Genomic DNA, 15570 nt, shown 5'->3' on the forward strand with positions numbered 1-15570 from the left:
GGCTTCAGTACCACTCAGAGGGAGCAAAGGTTTGGCAACTAGCTTTATTTTCTTTGATAGTTAAATGGATCCAAATGCTATCAATAAAGTATTTTACAAGGATTCAGGCTTACAGCTAGACTGCCCACTGTACCCATTAACATTTGGAAAATGAGTACACAATTTTCAGGGATAATTTGGGCATGGGATGATTCAGCATCTCCTATTTGAATGCCTAGAATCAGCAACAATCTCCTCTGAACTGAGAAGAACCAAGAAGTTGGGATTACAGGAAAATATTAAGCTGTTGTTAGAAGTAGAGCTCCCAGCCCAGGAAGAGAGAAGAATTTTTAAGAAAATCATTGAGTTCTTCTAAAGTATTGATATTTCATAAAATAAGTTTTGTAGATTGTAAGAAGGGTCAACAAGCAGAGAAAGGGGAGGGTCCTATCACAAGCCCTGTAGGGGTACCTGCCATGTTTACTCTTAAATTGCAGGGGAAAGGTAACAGGACCCTTTGCTTCCCTTGCTTGGCCCTTATGAAAAAGCCAAATTGGTTTTCTCTCCCCCCTGAAAGAATGTAAATTCAATGACATGGAGGACAATCAACCAACTTTGAAGCCAGAAGGACACCAAATGATGGAGTCCAGTGCCAAGGGCTAACCAAGAAGAAAAACAAGGAAATATGATAACTTGCATCAGTACTTGCTACACATTAGAAATTAAGAATTCCATCATTTTCTTTGATTAGTTTCTTTACATAGCCTAGAGCTAACCTAATAAGACCATTAAAGGGGGGCTAGGTATAAATTGTCAAAACACAAACCATATAATTAATCTTGGTAAAATTCTTATTTTGCTACATTCTGTTATCTTTGAAAGCAGTTAGCTTAGGAAAATAAAATGTTGTAGATGTATGAGCAGTCCACTTCATAAGGAGACATGTTAAGAAAACAACTCTTACTTCATAATATGCAAAATAATCCTAGTTAACATATTTTCCAGCAGGAGAACCTTTATCATTACTTCTTTGACTATTGTCTAAAAAAAATTGTGAAAAAAAACATAGATTTGACTGCATTTATTCATTTTCAAATAGTCTATATATGAAAGTGAAACACCATCTACCAAAACAATGTTAATAGGCAAATACTGATAAATCAGGTTAAGGTAAGTTGAGATTAGTTAGATGACTCTTGGGTGTGTTTTATAAATGATTTTCAAGACTAGGAGAATACATAAATACTGAAAAATATGATTGAAAAACTGGAAATACAGTGAAAGAAGTAAAGATAAAGGTTCTCCTGCTAAAAAATATGTTATACTCTGGGACAGTATTGCCAATCTTCTATGTTAACCCTCTTCTAATTTCTAAATCTTTAGAAATTTGCCTACTTGACAGATAGGCAAGTTAAATAGGTTTTTCAAAGAAATTCAATAGGTTTTTTTTTAATGAAAAAACCTATTAAAACTTCATCAAAACAATATTTTACCTTAATTTTCAAATCTTACTTTCTTTATCTTTTAAATGCAAATCATTTTATTGGAGTAAAATTTTTAGCCTTACCAATGAATTTTGGTAAATATATCACAGTTCATATAATTGACTTACCAATAAAGTGAACATACCAGTTGCTGCTTTTTTTAATGCTCTTTATGAGTATAATAATTGCTTATATTGCAAATTCAAGCACTTTTTGAGCTCTTTAAAATGACATATTTTACAAAAAATTATGATTTATTGGTTATTTTACCAATAAAGTGAACATACCATTTAATGCCTTTTTTATGCTCATTATGAATATAATAATTGCTTCTATTGCAAATTCTTAAGCACTTTTTCAGCTCTTAAAACAACAAATTTTCAATTAAAGCATGAGTTATCAGTTTTTTTTAACAGAATAATACTACATTTTCTCAGATCTGTTTTCTTATTCATTTTCAAGAAAATGATACTACATTTTCTCAGTACCAAAATTATTTATAGTTAGGTCAAAAAGTGTTTGAATTTGTAATAGCAGCAATTATCAAATTTGTAAAGAGCATAAAAAAAGGCATTGAGTGGTATGTTCACTTTATTATTGAGTTAATTATATGAACTGTGATATATTTACCTTTTTTTTTCTAAACTTAGGAAAGAAGCATGTGTGCAGATCTTTGAAACATCATAAACTAGGAGTTAGCAAAGTTGTAAAGCTGAAAACAGGGTAAACATATCACGGTTTATATTATTGACTTACCAATAAAGTGAACATACCACTTGATGCCTTTTTTATGCTCTTTATGAATATAATAATCAATTCTATTGCAAATTCAGATTTAAGTGCTTTTTGACCTAACCTAACTATAATTAATTTTGGCACTGAGAAAATTTAGTAGGCTATCAAACAACCAATAGCTCATACCAGAGGCGCCGTTTGGGGGGGGGGGGTCAGGGGTGGGCAAATGCCCACCCCAGATTTTTCAGGGGGGCCAAGTTTCCACCACAAAGGGCACTTCCCCAGCCACCATAATCCATCACATCCAACATAATACATTCTGTCCAATTGATTTGGAATTACTGCAGGCCTATTACCCAGAGAGCACAATTACCTGACAACCCTTTGGGTAATTATGCTATTTATAATACAAGTCTCAAGTTCTTTCAAATGCCCATTTCCTAGATGATTAGGAGGGCCAGCCTGTAGTCTGGTTGAATTTTCCACTTTCAATTTAATCACTTAACCTCATTGATTATGATCTTAGATGTTATAATTAATCTTAGAGGTCAGTGTGGCTGAGTTCCACATTTGGTTACAGTACACACACAGGTGCTGAAAATGCGTTTTTACTTAGAATATTTGATTGATGTGCTGCAAAAGCTTGCATTTTTTCTTATGCAAAAGTTGGGGGACCCAAAGTGGAGTTCATGTCCACCCCAAGATTTGGCCCAAATGGCGACTCTGGCTCATACTTTAATTGAAAATCTGTCATTTTTAAGAGCTCAAAAGTGCTTAAATTTGAATTTTTTTTAGAAGCAATTGTTATACACATAAACAGCTTAAAAGAGGCATCAAATGGTTTGTTCACTTTATTGGTAAGTCAATAATATGAGATAGGATATGTTGCCTGAAAACTGTTTTATTGTGTTTCATCATGGCAATAACAAATCCATGTGGCTGCATAAATTTGATCCCTGGATAAATATGTAACAAACTGTGAGACAAAATTGTTTGTTCTTATTATTTGCATTATTCGTATTCTTGTGGTACCCTAGGTGTTAATTTAAGGGACCTACCACAGTGTTCGTGTTCGACTTTATATATTTTTAAATATCCTGGGAGTTGTGCATCTCTTTTCTCTTCACCGTTTCAATTATACAGTGTTGCCAATCTCGAGTTGCGAAGCATTTGTTTCTTTCAAAAAGCCACAAATTACGTAAACTAAGCTGGTCATCTTATTTATTTGGATAAACCCGTGCAGAAGAGAGCGATAACGAACAGGAAGGGCCGTATTGGTACCGGCTGGATATTTGTCCTTAAACTGCTGGGGATAGGTGATTCGTGTATCTGCACTTCCCACAGGTCCAATCCAGTATTAAAGACGGCAATTATTTTTTTTTGAATTCACAGTGTATTCTTCATGCGCGCTGCATCTTCATTCGTGCTGCAATCTTTTTTACGCCATCCACAGAATAAGAAATAAAAAAAAGACCGACAAGAGCGTGAATCAAAAAAGTTAAGCGACAGATATGGCTCCTAAACAGGATCGCAAGCGGAAACTATCCAGTCCAAAAAAGTCTCTAGATTTCTGTGCAGGCTGCAAACAAGGTCTTGAGCCAGAATCTAAAGCCGTATTATGCGATGGATGTGAAAAATGGCTGTGTACAGAATGCATAAACATGTCCATCCCAGAGTATGAACTCTTTACAAAGATGTCAACCATTGGGGATATGCAGTGGTACTGTCCAGTTTGTAAGAGTTCTGGTACATCAGCAGACTCCCCTTCATTAGCTGAAATCTCAAGCCTTATAACATCCAAGGTCCCAAATGCTTTGGCTATCGCTGACATAATTAAAGGAGTGGCAGAGGAGCTTAAACGTGATATCACTGAAAGCATAGATGAAGTCAAAGAGCGTGACGATGACCTTCAGAAAAACATGACGGAAAAATGTACTATCCTAAAAGTTAAATAGCATATCGAAGCAGCAATACTGTGGGAAACATCCAAGATCAAACAGGCCATTGATTTCGACCTCGAAGACGAAGTCCGCAGACTGTTTAGACAGGAAAAAGACAGAGATAGCAGGAGACTTATCCTAGTTGCTTATGGCGTACCCCTGCAGCTAGGAATAAACAGCGACAAGGCGTTCATTGAGAAATATCTTACAGAGCAATGCGAAATTTCGAACGCAAACAATACTAATGAAAGACGCATTATACGCCAATCGGCGCCTGTCAACAAGGTTGGGGCCACTCAGCAACCCATCAGACAAGCAGGAGCAAGCTATCAAGAATCGACTCACAGCAGACCCCCTTCCCTTCTTTTCTCTGTCCAAAATCTAAACATGAAAGAAAGCATTCTACAAAGATCTTACGAGCTTCTTCAAGTAATTCAGTTTAGGACAGATGCCTCACAGGAAGACCGGGAGAAAAGAAAAGTCTTCCGATCAGAGCGTGACGATGACCTTGAGAAAAACATGACGGAAAAATGTACTATCCTAAAAGTTAAACAGCATATCGAAGCAGCAATACTGCGGGAAACATCCAAGATCAAACAGGCCATTGATTTCGACCTCGAAGACGAAGTCCGCAGACTGTTTAGACAGGAAAAAGACAGAGATAGCAGGAGACTTATCCTAGTTGCTTATGGCGTACCCCTGCAGCTAGGAATAAACAGCGACAAGGCGTTCATTGAGAAATATCTTACAGAGCAATGCGAAATTTCGAACGCAAACAATACTAATGAAAGACGCATTATACGCCAATCGGCGCCTGTCAACAAGGTTGGGGCCACTCAGCAACCCATCAGACAAGCAGGAGCAAGCTATCAAGAATCGACTCACAGCAGACCCCCTTCCCTTCTTTTCTCTGTCCAAAATCTAAACATGAAAGAAAGCATTCTACAAAGATCTTACGAGCTTCTTCAAGTAATTCAGTTTAGGACAGATGCCTCACAGGAAGACCGGGAGAAAAAAAAAGTCTTCCGATCAGACGCCGAACTGAACTAGGAGAGCTAAACTTAGCTATCAACCACGGAAAGATCGTCTCAAAAAACTCAGTGTGCCCAGGTGGGAGATACTCTCACCCGACCATGGAATGTTAGTTGCTCCGTTTGCTAGCCCTGCACATAGTGTAAATAATGAAAAAGTGAATCTTGATAAACTAACAAGTATTGAATGAACTTTCTTATCCGTCTAGCCCTAATTCGTTCAAGTCCTCCACAAATGAAAGCGTTAATCCAACCAAAGATAGTAGATCCTGCAGCACTGGTAATAATAATGTAACAGTAAACTTGTGTGAAACAAAAACAGTAAATTAACAGTTACGTCCCCATTCCCCTTTGCGTTGTCCCTCAATAGCAGCTCCATGTACCTCAGCTGTAATTCACCCACCTCAACTATAAGTGAGAACAATAGTGTGCATAACCTAAAGTTGCCTACACACCCTAAAACTTGTAAATATTATGACAGCTAACGTCGATGTTATCACCAATAAGATACCAGAACTGAAAACAGTGCTCGAATTAAGTCAGATAGATTTTGTAACTCTTACAGAAATTAGCCCGAAGAATTCCAGATTTCAACTGACAGAAGACTCAATCTGCCCCACTGGATACAACATCTTCAGCAATCTGTCTGATCCAAACTACAGAAGAGGAGTTGCTGTTCTGGCTTCCAATGAATCCCAGGTACGAGAAATTTCTGTCCTGAATTCTTACTTACCTTGGATTGAAGCCACTTGGGTGTCCCTATCCGTACCTAACGAAATTTTTGTCCTAAGCTCAATTTACAAGAGCCCCAGTAGTCCATGCCAGCTGTCCTTTCAAAGAGCAATTGCTGAAATGACGCAATTCATACTATGCAACTTCCAAAAGGCAACTTTGCTCATGACAGGGGACTTCAACCTTCCAAGCGTGTTCTGGATAGATGACCAAGGTATGACCAGGTCAAGCCCTGAACAAAACCCAATAATTGAAGTCCTTGCTGATAATATTCTGTACCAAACAGTAACCGTGCCCACAAGAATGCGTCCGGGAGAAAATCCTTCGACACTCGACCTGGTCGTAAACAATGACCCAGAAAAGGTGATCAGGACACAGACTCTGAGTCCGATTGGCTCAAGTGACCACATGCCAGTCCTTTCATCTATACAACTCAACTCCAAACCATCAAAATATACTAAGCAATCCTTTACTAATTACAAGATGATGGTGGAAGAGCTGATAGATGCCAATCTGGAAACTCATACCTCAGATGATGTGGAAGCTTCATGGCTAATCCTAAAAAATACCCTACTCGAGAGCCAAGCCAAAAATATCAGAATGACATGGAAAAAGAAACCAAAAACCCTACCTTTCCTCACCCCAAAAATCAAGAATCTATGCAATAGGAAGAAAAAACTTTGGGAGGAGTTTGTGAAACAAAAAACAGTATACGAGAAGTACAAAATCGTAAGGAATCTCCCCAGAAAAGAAACGCGGAAACTCACTGTAAACTACGAAGAACATCTGGCCAAAATGTCAAGGAAAACCCTAAGTTATTCTGGAAACATATCTCCCTGCGTAAACCAGGCAGACACTCAGTACCAGACCTGGAGAATAACAGCTCAGTCTCTTCCTGCACCTCCGAAAAAGCTAACCTTCTGAATCAGCAGTTCGCCTCAGTGTTTTCTAAGGATGTCCTCCGATCAACCCTCCCACCAGCCGAACAGGCTCACACTATCTTCCCAATGTTAAACTCACCAATTACACTGGAAGAAGTAACCAAACAGCTCAATGAGCTTGATGCCAACTAATCGACCGGACATGGTCGTCTGAGTCCACGACTGCTGAAGGAACTAAGCCCTGCTATTTCAGCTCCCCTGGTAAAATTAATTAACTTGTCGCTAACACAAGGAAAGCTTCCAAGGGATTGGAAGAAGGCAATAGTCATCCTAATTCATAAGAAGGGTAGTAAAACTTCAGCGGCAAACTACAGACCTATCAGCCTTACCTGTGTGGCATGCAAAGTCATGGAGAGAATTGTCAACAAACGCATCATTAACCATCTTGAGGCTAACTCACTCTAACTCACTCATCAGCAGCAGCCAGCATGGTTTTCGTTCTAAGAAATCAGTGGATACAAACCTTCTTGGGTCTTATAGTCTTGTAACTGACCTACTAGAAAAAAGAGTACCATTGAATATAATCCTACTGGATCTAGCCACAGCTTTCGACAAAGTTTGCCACCACTATCTCATTCACAGGCTATGCATCCTGTCTCTTAGTCCAAAATTGATCAGTTGGATCGAGGATTTTCTGAGGGACAGAACACAGCAAGTGAAAGTGACCACTGGACCAAACAGTCACGGACTCTCTGATGAAGTCAAAGTCACCAGTGGGGTCCCCCAGGGCAGTGTCTTGGGCCCTACCCTGTTCAATATATACGTAAATGAGCTAGCCCTTATCACCAGTAATAAAACCATTCTCTTTGTGGATGATTCAAAACTCAAAGGTCCTACCAATACCCCTTCTGCCCGCCAATCCTTCCAAACTGATCTCAACCACATGTGCTCCTGGGTCAAAAGACGGTTGCTGGAATTCAACACTGAAAAATGCAAGGTCATACACTTTGGACACAATAACTCCCAGCAACAATACCTAATTACCCAAAACCCTGGGAGTCACCACATACTGGAGCATGTTCAGGAGGAGAGAGACCTTGGAGTTAGACCTTATTAGACGGATTATTAGACTAATTAGATGGAGAGAGACCTTTAGTCTAAGGTGGAAACGTGGGGATATGATCCTGTCGCACAAACTCCTCTCAACCAATCAAGAAAATGAGCTTCTGGAGATTGACCCCTCCCACATAACACGAGGACACCCAAAACAAATCCGAAAACCTCATGCAAAGACTGGAGTAAGATTCAGCTTCTTCTCGAACCGGATTGTGAACCTCTGGAACAATCTCAAGGAGAACACTATTTCTGCTGAATCAACAGATGCATTCAAACGCCGTCTGGATGCTGAGTGGTGTGACAAACCGTGGAGATTTGACTGGGATGCACCAGAGTCTTCCACCAGAATCTAATCAACCATGCATGCAATTATCATCATAAGGAGTGATTCAACAGGATCAAAGTCTTTATTTCACTCCAAGCTCTGATTTAAGGTAATTTAAGCAGATGACATTTTTTTTTCAAGGTTTTACTTTTATTATACACAGATTGGTAAAATACTTGTTAATTGACTTCTTGCTATCTCAGAAAGGGTTTAGGTTAGGAAAATGAAACATTCAGGGATGAATCTACAGACTAAAGTATGTCCCGGGAGTGTATTTTGAAGGAACTATCTCCCCTCCTTCTCCCTCTAGAGGGCCCTGACATTTGATGGCCTTTAAAATATGTGTGTTATAAAAGTGAAACCTTGCCAAATAGATCAACTGCTTAATTGAAGTACAAAAAAATTGTTTTCAGCTTCTTAACTTTGCTCAATTCCATTTTATAAGGTTTTAAAAATATGCAAATACTTTTCTAAAATTTTGAAAAAAATATTGATATGGCTGAAAATTCGGTAAAATTCTAGTTAGTTGACTTCTTGCCATGTTGGAAAGGGTTTAGGTTAGGAAAATGAAACTTTCAGGGATGAATCTACAGACTAAAACATATCCTGGGAAGGCATTTTGAAGCAACTACCACCACTCCTTCTCTCTTTAGAGGGCCATGACCTTTAAAAATATGTGTGTTATAAAAGTGAAACCTTACAAAATAAATCTTCTGCTTAATTGAAGTACAACAACATTTTTTTCAGCTTCATAACTTTGCTCAATTCCATTTTATAAGGTTCTAAAGATATACAAATACATTTCCTAAATTTGGAAAAAACAACAACATTGATATGGCTCAAAATTCTATTCAAATAACAGGAATTGCATTTTCAGAACTAAAGGCAGAGAAAAAGCAACTAGTAACTGAAAATTAAGGTAAAATGTTGTTTTGTCAAAATTTCAATAGGTTAGGTTAGGTTCGTATTTAGGTAGATCATGTAGGCAAATTTCAGGGGCCTCTAGAAGGAGAAGGAGTGAAGGTGGGTACTTTGAAATACCTTCCCGGGACATACTTTAGCCTGTAGACCCATCCCCGAAAGTTTCATTTTCCTAACCTAAGCCCTTTCTGAGATAGCAAGAAGTCAATTAACTAGAATTTTTAAGGGTAATCAGAGGTCATTGCCCTCTAGAGGAAAAAAGTGTGTAGGTAAGTAGGCTAGTTCAAATACCTTCCCAATACGCAATTTAGCCGGTAGAGCCATCCCTGAAATTTTCATTTTCCTAATTTAACCTATTTCCAAGATAGAAAAAAGTAGAATTTTACCCTAGTCTTAGAAATAGCCATCTAAAAATTGTATCTTTTTCTTGATGCTTTTGAAGAGGCCTCATGCCAAATCTAAAGAGCATGACCAGCGAATCAAAGCACACATTTTCCCTATCTAATATCTTGATTCAGCAAGCAAAAAAAGAAACGGTGTCTCACCGTAACTACTGATATTGAATCAGCAATAATAGCAGCATTAGCATACAGTTATAATTTGAATATTGTTTTTTTTTGCCAAATATTTACTAGCCAACAGAGATTGCGGGTTAAAGACATTAATCACCAAGTATAGCCTAAAACTCAAACAGAAGAATATGGAATCTTAATTTGAGCACTCTGCAATGGATTTTGAAGCGTCAACCAAACAAATAATAAACCAGGTTTTTCCCTGTTTCCCTTAGAATTTTGCTACAAATTTTCCATTGAACCCTTAGAGCTTGAAGGACCTAAACCCGCAGACTTCTTTTCAAATTCCCAGGGCAACCTGCCTCACCTCATCATACCCGTATTAAAGGCTTTTTAAGGTAGAAAATGAAGCCATCGCCCATTCAAACATAATTTGTTATCACCCAAACAGTGTGTTATTCAAAATTATTGTCAGAGGGCTTCGAATATTGCTATCTGTCACCGTCGGCTAAAAGCCTAATGGACCCACTAAGAAAATTTTCTTACTGCCCATATTGCAAATTCTGCAATACAAAAGTGAAACCATTGAACTTTGCCAATTGGAATGTAATATACTGAAATTAAAAAAAATCTTTAAAATAATGTATAAAAGGGCCTCAAATACCATAAATTAAAACCTGATGAATGCACTATTATAGTCCAGTGCCTTCAATGCAATGATCTACTGCGTAATACATAAATTGCAGTAAACCGGTAACAGACCAACTCTCCGTTGACGGGAAAAGGAAGAGGGCCAAATATTTCGGACAGAAGGGCCCATAAGATCAAACAGAAGAAGAAGTAGCTATATTTTCATCAGAGAATTAAAAACATTTCTTCTGAAAATAATATATGTGTATAGTGATCTTTGTAATTTGGTTCAGTAGCACATCACAAGGTTTTTATGTTCAAACTGACTTTTACACTTAAGACAAGACTTGAGTTACCACTCTTAATTTATTGGGAGCACTCTAGGTTCGTTGGAAAACTTTTGAAGCAATGTCTCTGCATCAGAAGCAACATACTACTTTTAAGGACTCTTTTAACTGGTAAATGTCCAAATTTGGCCTCTATTCTTTTTATATTTCTATAGTTAAAATGGAAAGTTTCGCTTTTCGGTCGTGAAAATACGAAAGGTGATATATGACCTATAAGTCAAAACTGAATTACATATCGATTGTACCAAAATCAGACAAACCCAATTAAATGGCTAAATCAGAGTACACATATCCCCTTTTAGTCTCGAAGTATTTTCAATTTTATAATCCAATCAAACGCTTTTAAACCAAATTTTCAACAGTTTTGGAAGACAAAATGCGTTAAGTGTGTGATTCCACTACAGCCACGAAGAATGTCACATAAAAGCCATCATGAGATGGCCAGAAAGGCACGATTAGAATTCGAGAGAAATATGGAGGTATATTTTCCAAAACAGTTTTTGCTTTTCCTGAACATTTTAGTGCCCTTGCAAAAATTCAAAGTGATTGGAGGACAATTAGCCCCCACACACCCTTTTTTCCCAAATACATCCAATAAAAATTTCGAGATAGCCATTTTGTTAACAATAGTTCAAATACCAAATAATAAAAAATCCGGGGTTTACGAAACCCCCCAGATTCCTCCGGGGACAGGTGTTGAAAGTTATGCCCTGGGGGCATATATGTTTCTTATAGAAGGGATGCTTTTACAAACTTCAGAGAAGGCTCATTTTATTGGAAACTGAAAGTTCTAGTTAACTTTTTAAGAGTCAAAAGAGATCAGAGGATAACTAGCCCTCCCCCCTCTCACACCCCGTTTCCCCAAATCTATCTGATAAAAAAATTTACATAGCTATTTCTTAAAAAATAGTTGAAACATCAGATAATATAAACTCTAGGGTCGCCCCCCAGGACTCAGGGAGAGGCATTGTAATTTATGGCCTGGGGACATGTATGGCTATTATAGAATGAACTTCAGAGTAAAGTTCGTATAAACTTCAGAGAAGGCTCACTTCATTGGAAATTGAAAGTTCTAGTTCACTTTTTTAGAGTCAAAAGAGGTCAGAGGGTAATTAGCTCCCCACATTCTTTTGTCCTCAAATACATTCAATAAAAATTATGACATATCTATTTTGCTAAGAATAGTTTAAAGATCATATAACAAAAACTCTGGGATGGACAAAATCCCCAGGTTCCGGGGACAGACGTTGTAAGTTACGTTCTGGAGCATATATGTTTCTTGAAAAAGCGATGCTCGTATAAACTTCAGAGAGGACTCATTTGATCGGAAATTGAGAGTTTTAGTTCACTCTTTATGAGTAAAAAAATATCAGAGAGCATCTAGGCCCCCCAAGCTCTTTTTTCCCCTAATACATACGAATTTTTTTAGATAGTCATTGAAAGTAATGAAAGTGATCGGCCATTTTTTTAGATAGTCATTGAAAGTAATGAAAGTGATCGGCCGGCATTTAGCCCCTACCCCACTCTTTTCCCCAAGTTTATGACTTATACTCCCAGGAGCATTTACAGTTTCTACGGAAAAGGTGGTCGTATAAATTTCGGAGGGGACTCAAATGATTATAAATTGAAAGTTTTAGTTCCCTTTTAAAGAGTCAAAAGCGACACAATGGCAACTAGCCTCTCCCCGCCCACCACGAGGCTATAAGGCTCCGATTGTTTCCTCCAGAGCTCCCTCATTTGCAAGGAGTGGTGTTATAAACTTCGGAAGAGCTTATTCAATTGGAGATAATAATTTTTAGTGCCGTTTTTAAGATTCAAACGTGATTGGAGGCCCTCAAATCTCCCACCCCCTTCCATGCTCTCTTTCCCCCAAACATATCCAATCAAAATAATGAGATGGCCGTTCTATCCGAAATAGTCAAGAAGAGAAGTAATTAAAATAACTATTCCTTGGGGGTTGACAAAATCTTCCACTGCCCCAAGGGCAAAGCTGTAAATTATGCAAGCTATCCTTTGTTCATATAAGGTTTTTATTGAAGGAGTAATCGTATAGACTTCGGAAAAGCCTCATTAGACTTAAATTGGAAGTTCCAGCTCCATTTTTTAAAAGTCAAGAGCAATCAATCGGTAGGCAACTATCCCCCCACGTTTTTTTTCTGAATTCTTTTCAACTAAATTTTGCCTCAGGTTTTCTAAATGCTTTTTATCAAAATTTTGAGTCAGCCATTTTGTTCAAAATCGTCCAAATGTCAAATATCTATGGTCCCCGGCCTGAACAGCCCCCCAAGCCCTTGAGGAACGGGCTGTAAGTTATACTAACAGCCCAACGTTGAGACATATCGCTTATATAGAAGTCATGGTCGTATAAATTTCGGAAGAGGTTCTTTCAAAGGCTTCACTGTTAATCGTGCTCAGATAAGCAATTATAAATGAAAATCATTCATTATAATTGCTAGTGGTAATTATAACGGAAAGTTTTCCATTATATTTGATGGTTGGGAATTATAGTGGATAGTACGTCAAGAGAGCGGCAAATATAATGGAAAGTTGGACTTGTACTTGAAAATGAATTTAAATGTGCTTTATGCTTGTACACATGTTGGTCGCCCAAGAAAGATCAAAATTACTGCCTAGGCTTGGCAAACACATAGACAGAAAAAGGAATAATGTCTTGTTGAATTAAAATGGAATAGTTTTGGGCATCAAGTCATGGCTAATTGTAGAAAAAGCCAAGACAGATAGCCCAATTGAATGCGAAGAAAATCTGGCATTAAATCTAACCTTATAGGGACTGTATTATATTTTAAACACAAACGCACACTCACATATATATATATATATATATATATATATATATATATATATATATATATATATCCAATATCCCTAAGACTCCTGCGGCTCCAATCCTGTAGGAAGGACCATCTACCAGGACTGTCATCTAACTCAGCGGTCGCCAACCCTTAGAAATTCATAGACCACTAAATCTATCATTTTCGTTTGGTGCACCACTAGTATGGATATGGAAAAAAAGTGCTGTAAATACACCCATTATTGATAATCAGAAAAGAACGTAAGAGAATAAACGTAAATGTAAAAACAAATATATATACAGTAACTGCATTAAAATCTACTCTAAGAAGCCAAATTGGCTATTTAGGTCTACTTCTGTATTACTAGCATTGTTTCTAATAAGTATCCTTCTTAATTGAAATTCTCTAAGGTGTTTTCTATAAGGTGTGGCTTGTGAGATGCTTCAAACAGGCCAAATGGGCAATTTAGGTCTACTTCTGTATTACTAGCATTATTTGTTATAAGTATTATTCTTAATTTAAACTCTCAAAGGTGTTTTCTATAAGGTATGGCTTGTGAGATGTTTCATACAGGCCAAATTGGTTATTTAGGTCTACCTCTGTATTACCAGCGTTCTTTTTAATAAGTATTCTTCTTAATTTAAATTCTCTAAGGTGTTTTTTTTATAAGATGTGGCTTGTGGGATGTTTCTATCTGGCCAAATTGGCTATTTATTAGTTAATTATTAGTTAACATGCTAGGTTTTGGTAGAGGACAATAAAGTTTTATTGTGTTTTTCTTTATTTTAGGGTATAAATTAAAAGGAAAGTTGCAATTTATTACAAATATTAATTACTTGCATTAGTTTGCAAAGTAAAGTTGCAATTTACTGCAACTATTTATTAGTTGCATTAGTCAGTTAATTATTAGCTAATCATGCTAGGTTTTGGTGAGGACAACAGATAGGGGAATGCCCTACAGATATGTAGAGTACCTCCATAGGAGGCACAGACCAGGAAGGACCTTGTCCCTGGGGTTTATAATAGAAACTGGGACGCCCTCTCTTGGGGTCATAAATACAGGTAGAGGAGGAAGAAGGCCCCTCAAATATACACTCAACAGGGGCCACTGGCGTGTCCGTGCGTCACATGAGTTACAAACCTTCTCCCAGTAATGGGTTAAATGGGTTGATGCAGAACACCACCGTGGGAGGATCCTCTATAGGAGGACAACTGCGGCAGGGCGTAAGATCCAGATTTATGGACAATGGCCTCTGTAAAGGGCTGCCTTGACCCTTTCGGGGTACCTGCAAGACTGGGAAACTTGTGGTCAACTTTTCCCACTTGAGGAGTGGCGCCCCTTTAGGAAATTATAGCCTAGTAAACAACACAGCACTCGTACGGGATTCTGATTATTGGATATTCCTCTGGGCTGGGTTTGTTTTGACGGGCTCTTTCAGGCTGAAAAACCTCTTCCTACCTAATTTATCTACTATGGGTTGCCTCCTTGTAGTAGCATAATATTGTAGGCATGAATATATAATGAGTCGGAGGTAATAGGCTTAGGACTGTATGTGCAGGATTTCGACTCTTGTTGATAGAAGAGCATCACCAAGTGCTGAAAACCATGTTGTGACCAAGATGGACCCAGGATTGCAATAAGCCTCCAACTCACTGGATTGAGAAGATATGTTGGTCCCGATCCTGCACTGGTATCCGGGATCATTGCTTTTCCTGAGGCCAAATAGTTTCAAAGATTTAAAGAACATGAAAATTAAAACTTGGAATGATACGACCTTAAGAATGATTATGCCATCGACATTTTGACTAACAAATTCAGACAGTTTGAACTGGATTTATTTGGAGTTTCAGAAACTTATGAAATGAGGTGACATAGAATTTGTTTACTTTGGCAGGATGGATGGGGTACATAGACAGGGAGTAGGGCTCATGATGAATAAGGAAGCTTCTAAGTCTTCTTTAGGCTGGGAAGGTATTAATAATAGAATACTAATTGCTCATTTTATGACTAAAAGTTTAGGGTATCAGTTATAGTAGTATATGCCCCTGTTGAACCAACTGATGGAGATACTAGTGACTCAGATGAATTTTATTTACAGTTACAGGAGCAAATAGACTGGGTAC

General features: G+C 37.8%; 2 protein-coding genes across 6 annotated transcripts in view; one reads left to right on the forward strand and one right to left on the reverse strand.

The window, feature by feature from the left end:
- LOC136029500 (enolase-phosphatase E1-like) overlaps positions 1–3337 on the reverse strand; it is a 539221-nt gene extending 535884 nt beyond the window's left edge. The window contains exon 1 of one of the 5 annotated variants that reach the window (XM_065707944.1): positions 2094–2258. The gene's annotated coding sequence lies outside the window, so the exon portion shown is untranslated. Of the gene's footprint in view, positions 1–2093; positions 2260–2571; positions 3077–3256 lie in introns of those variants that run through there. The other 4 variants (XM_065707941.1, XM_065707940.1, XM_065707939.1 and 1 more) reach the window with 4 other exon arrangements.
- The window catches only part of LOC136029496 (uncharacterized), a 58382-nt gene that overhangs the window by 16427 nt on the left and 26385 nt on the right, over positions 1–15570 (forward strand). The gene's annotated exons all lie outside the window — the stretch shown is intronic.

This window comes from Artemia franciscana, chromosome 7 (genome assembly GCF_032884065.1).
Source record: "Artemia franciscana chromosome 7, ASM3288406v1, whole genome shotgun sequence".
Taxonomy (NCBI): Eukaryota; Metazoa; Arthropoda; class Branchiopoda; order Anostraca; family Artemiidae; genus Artemia; species Artemia franciscana.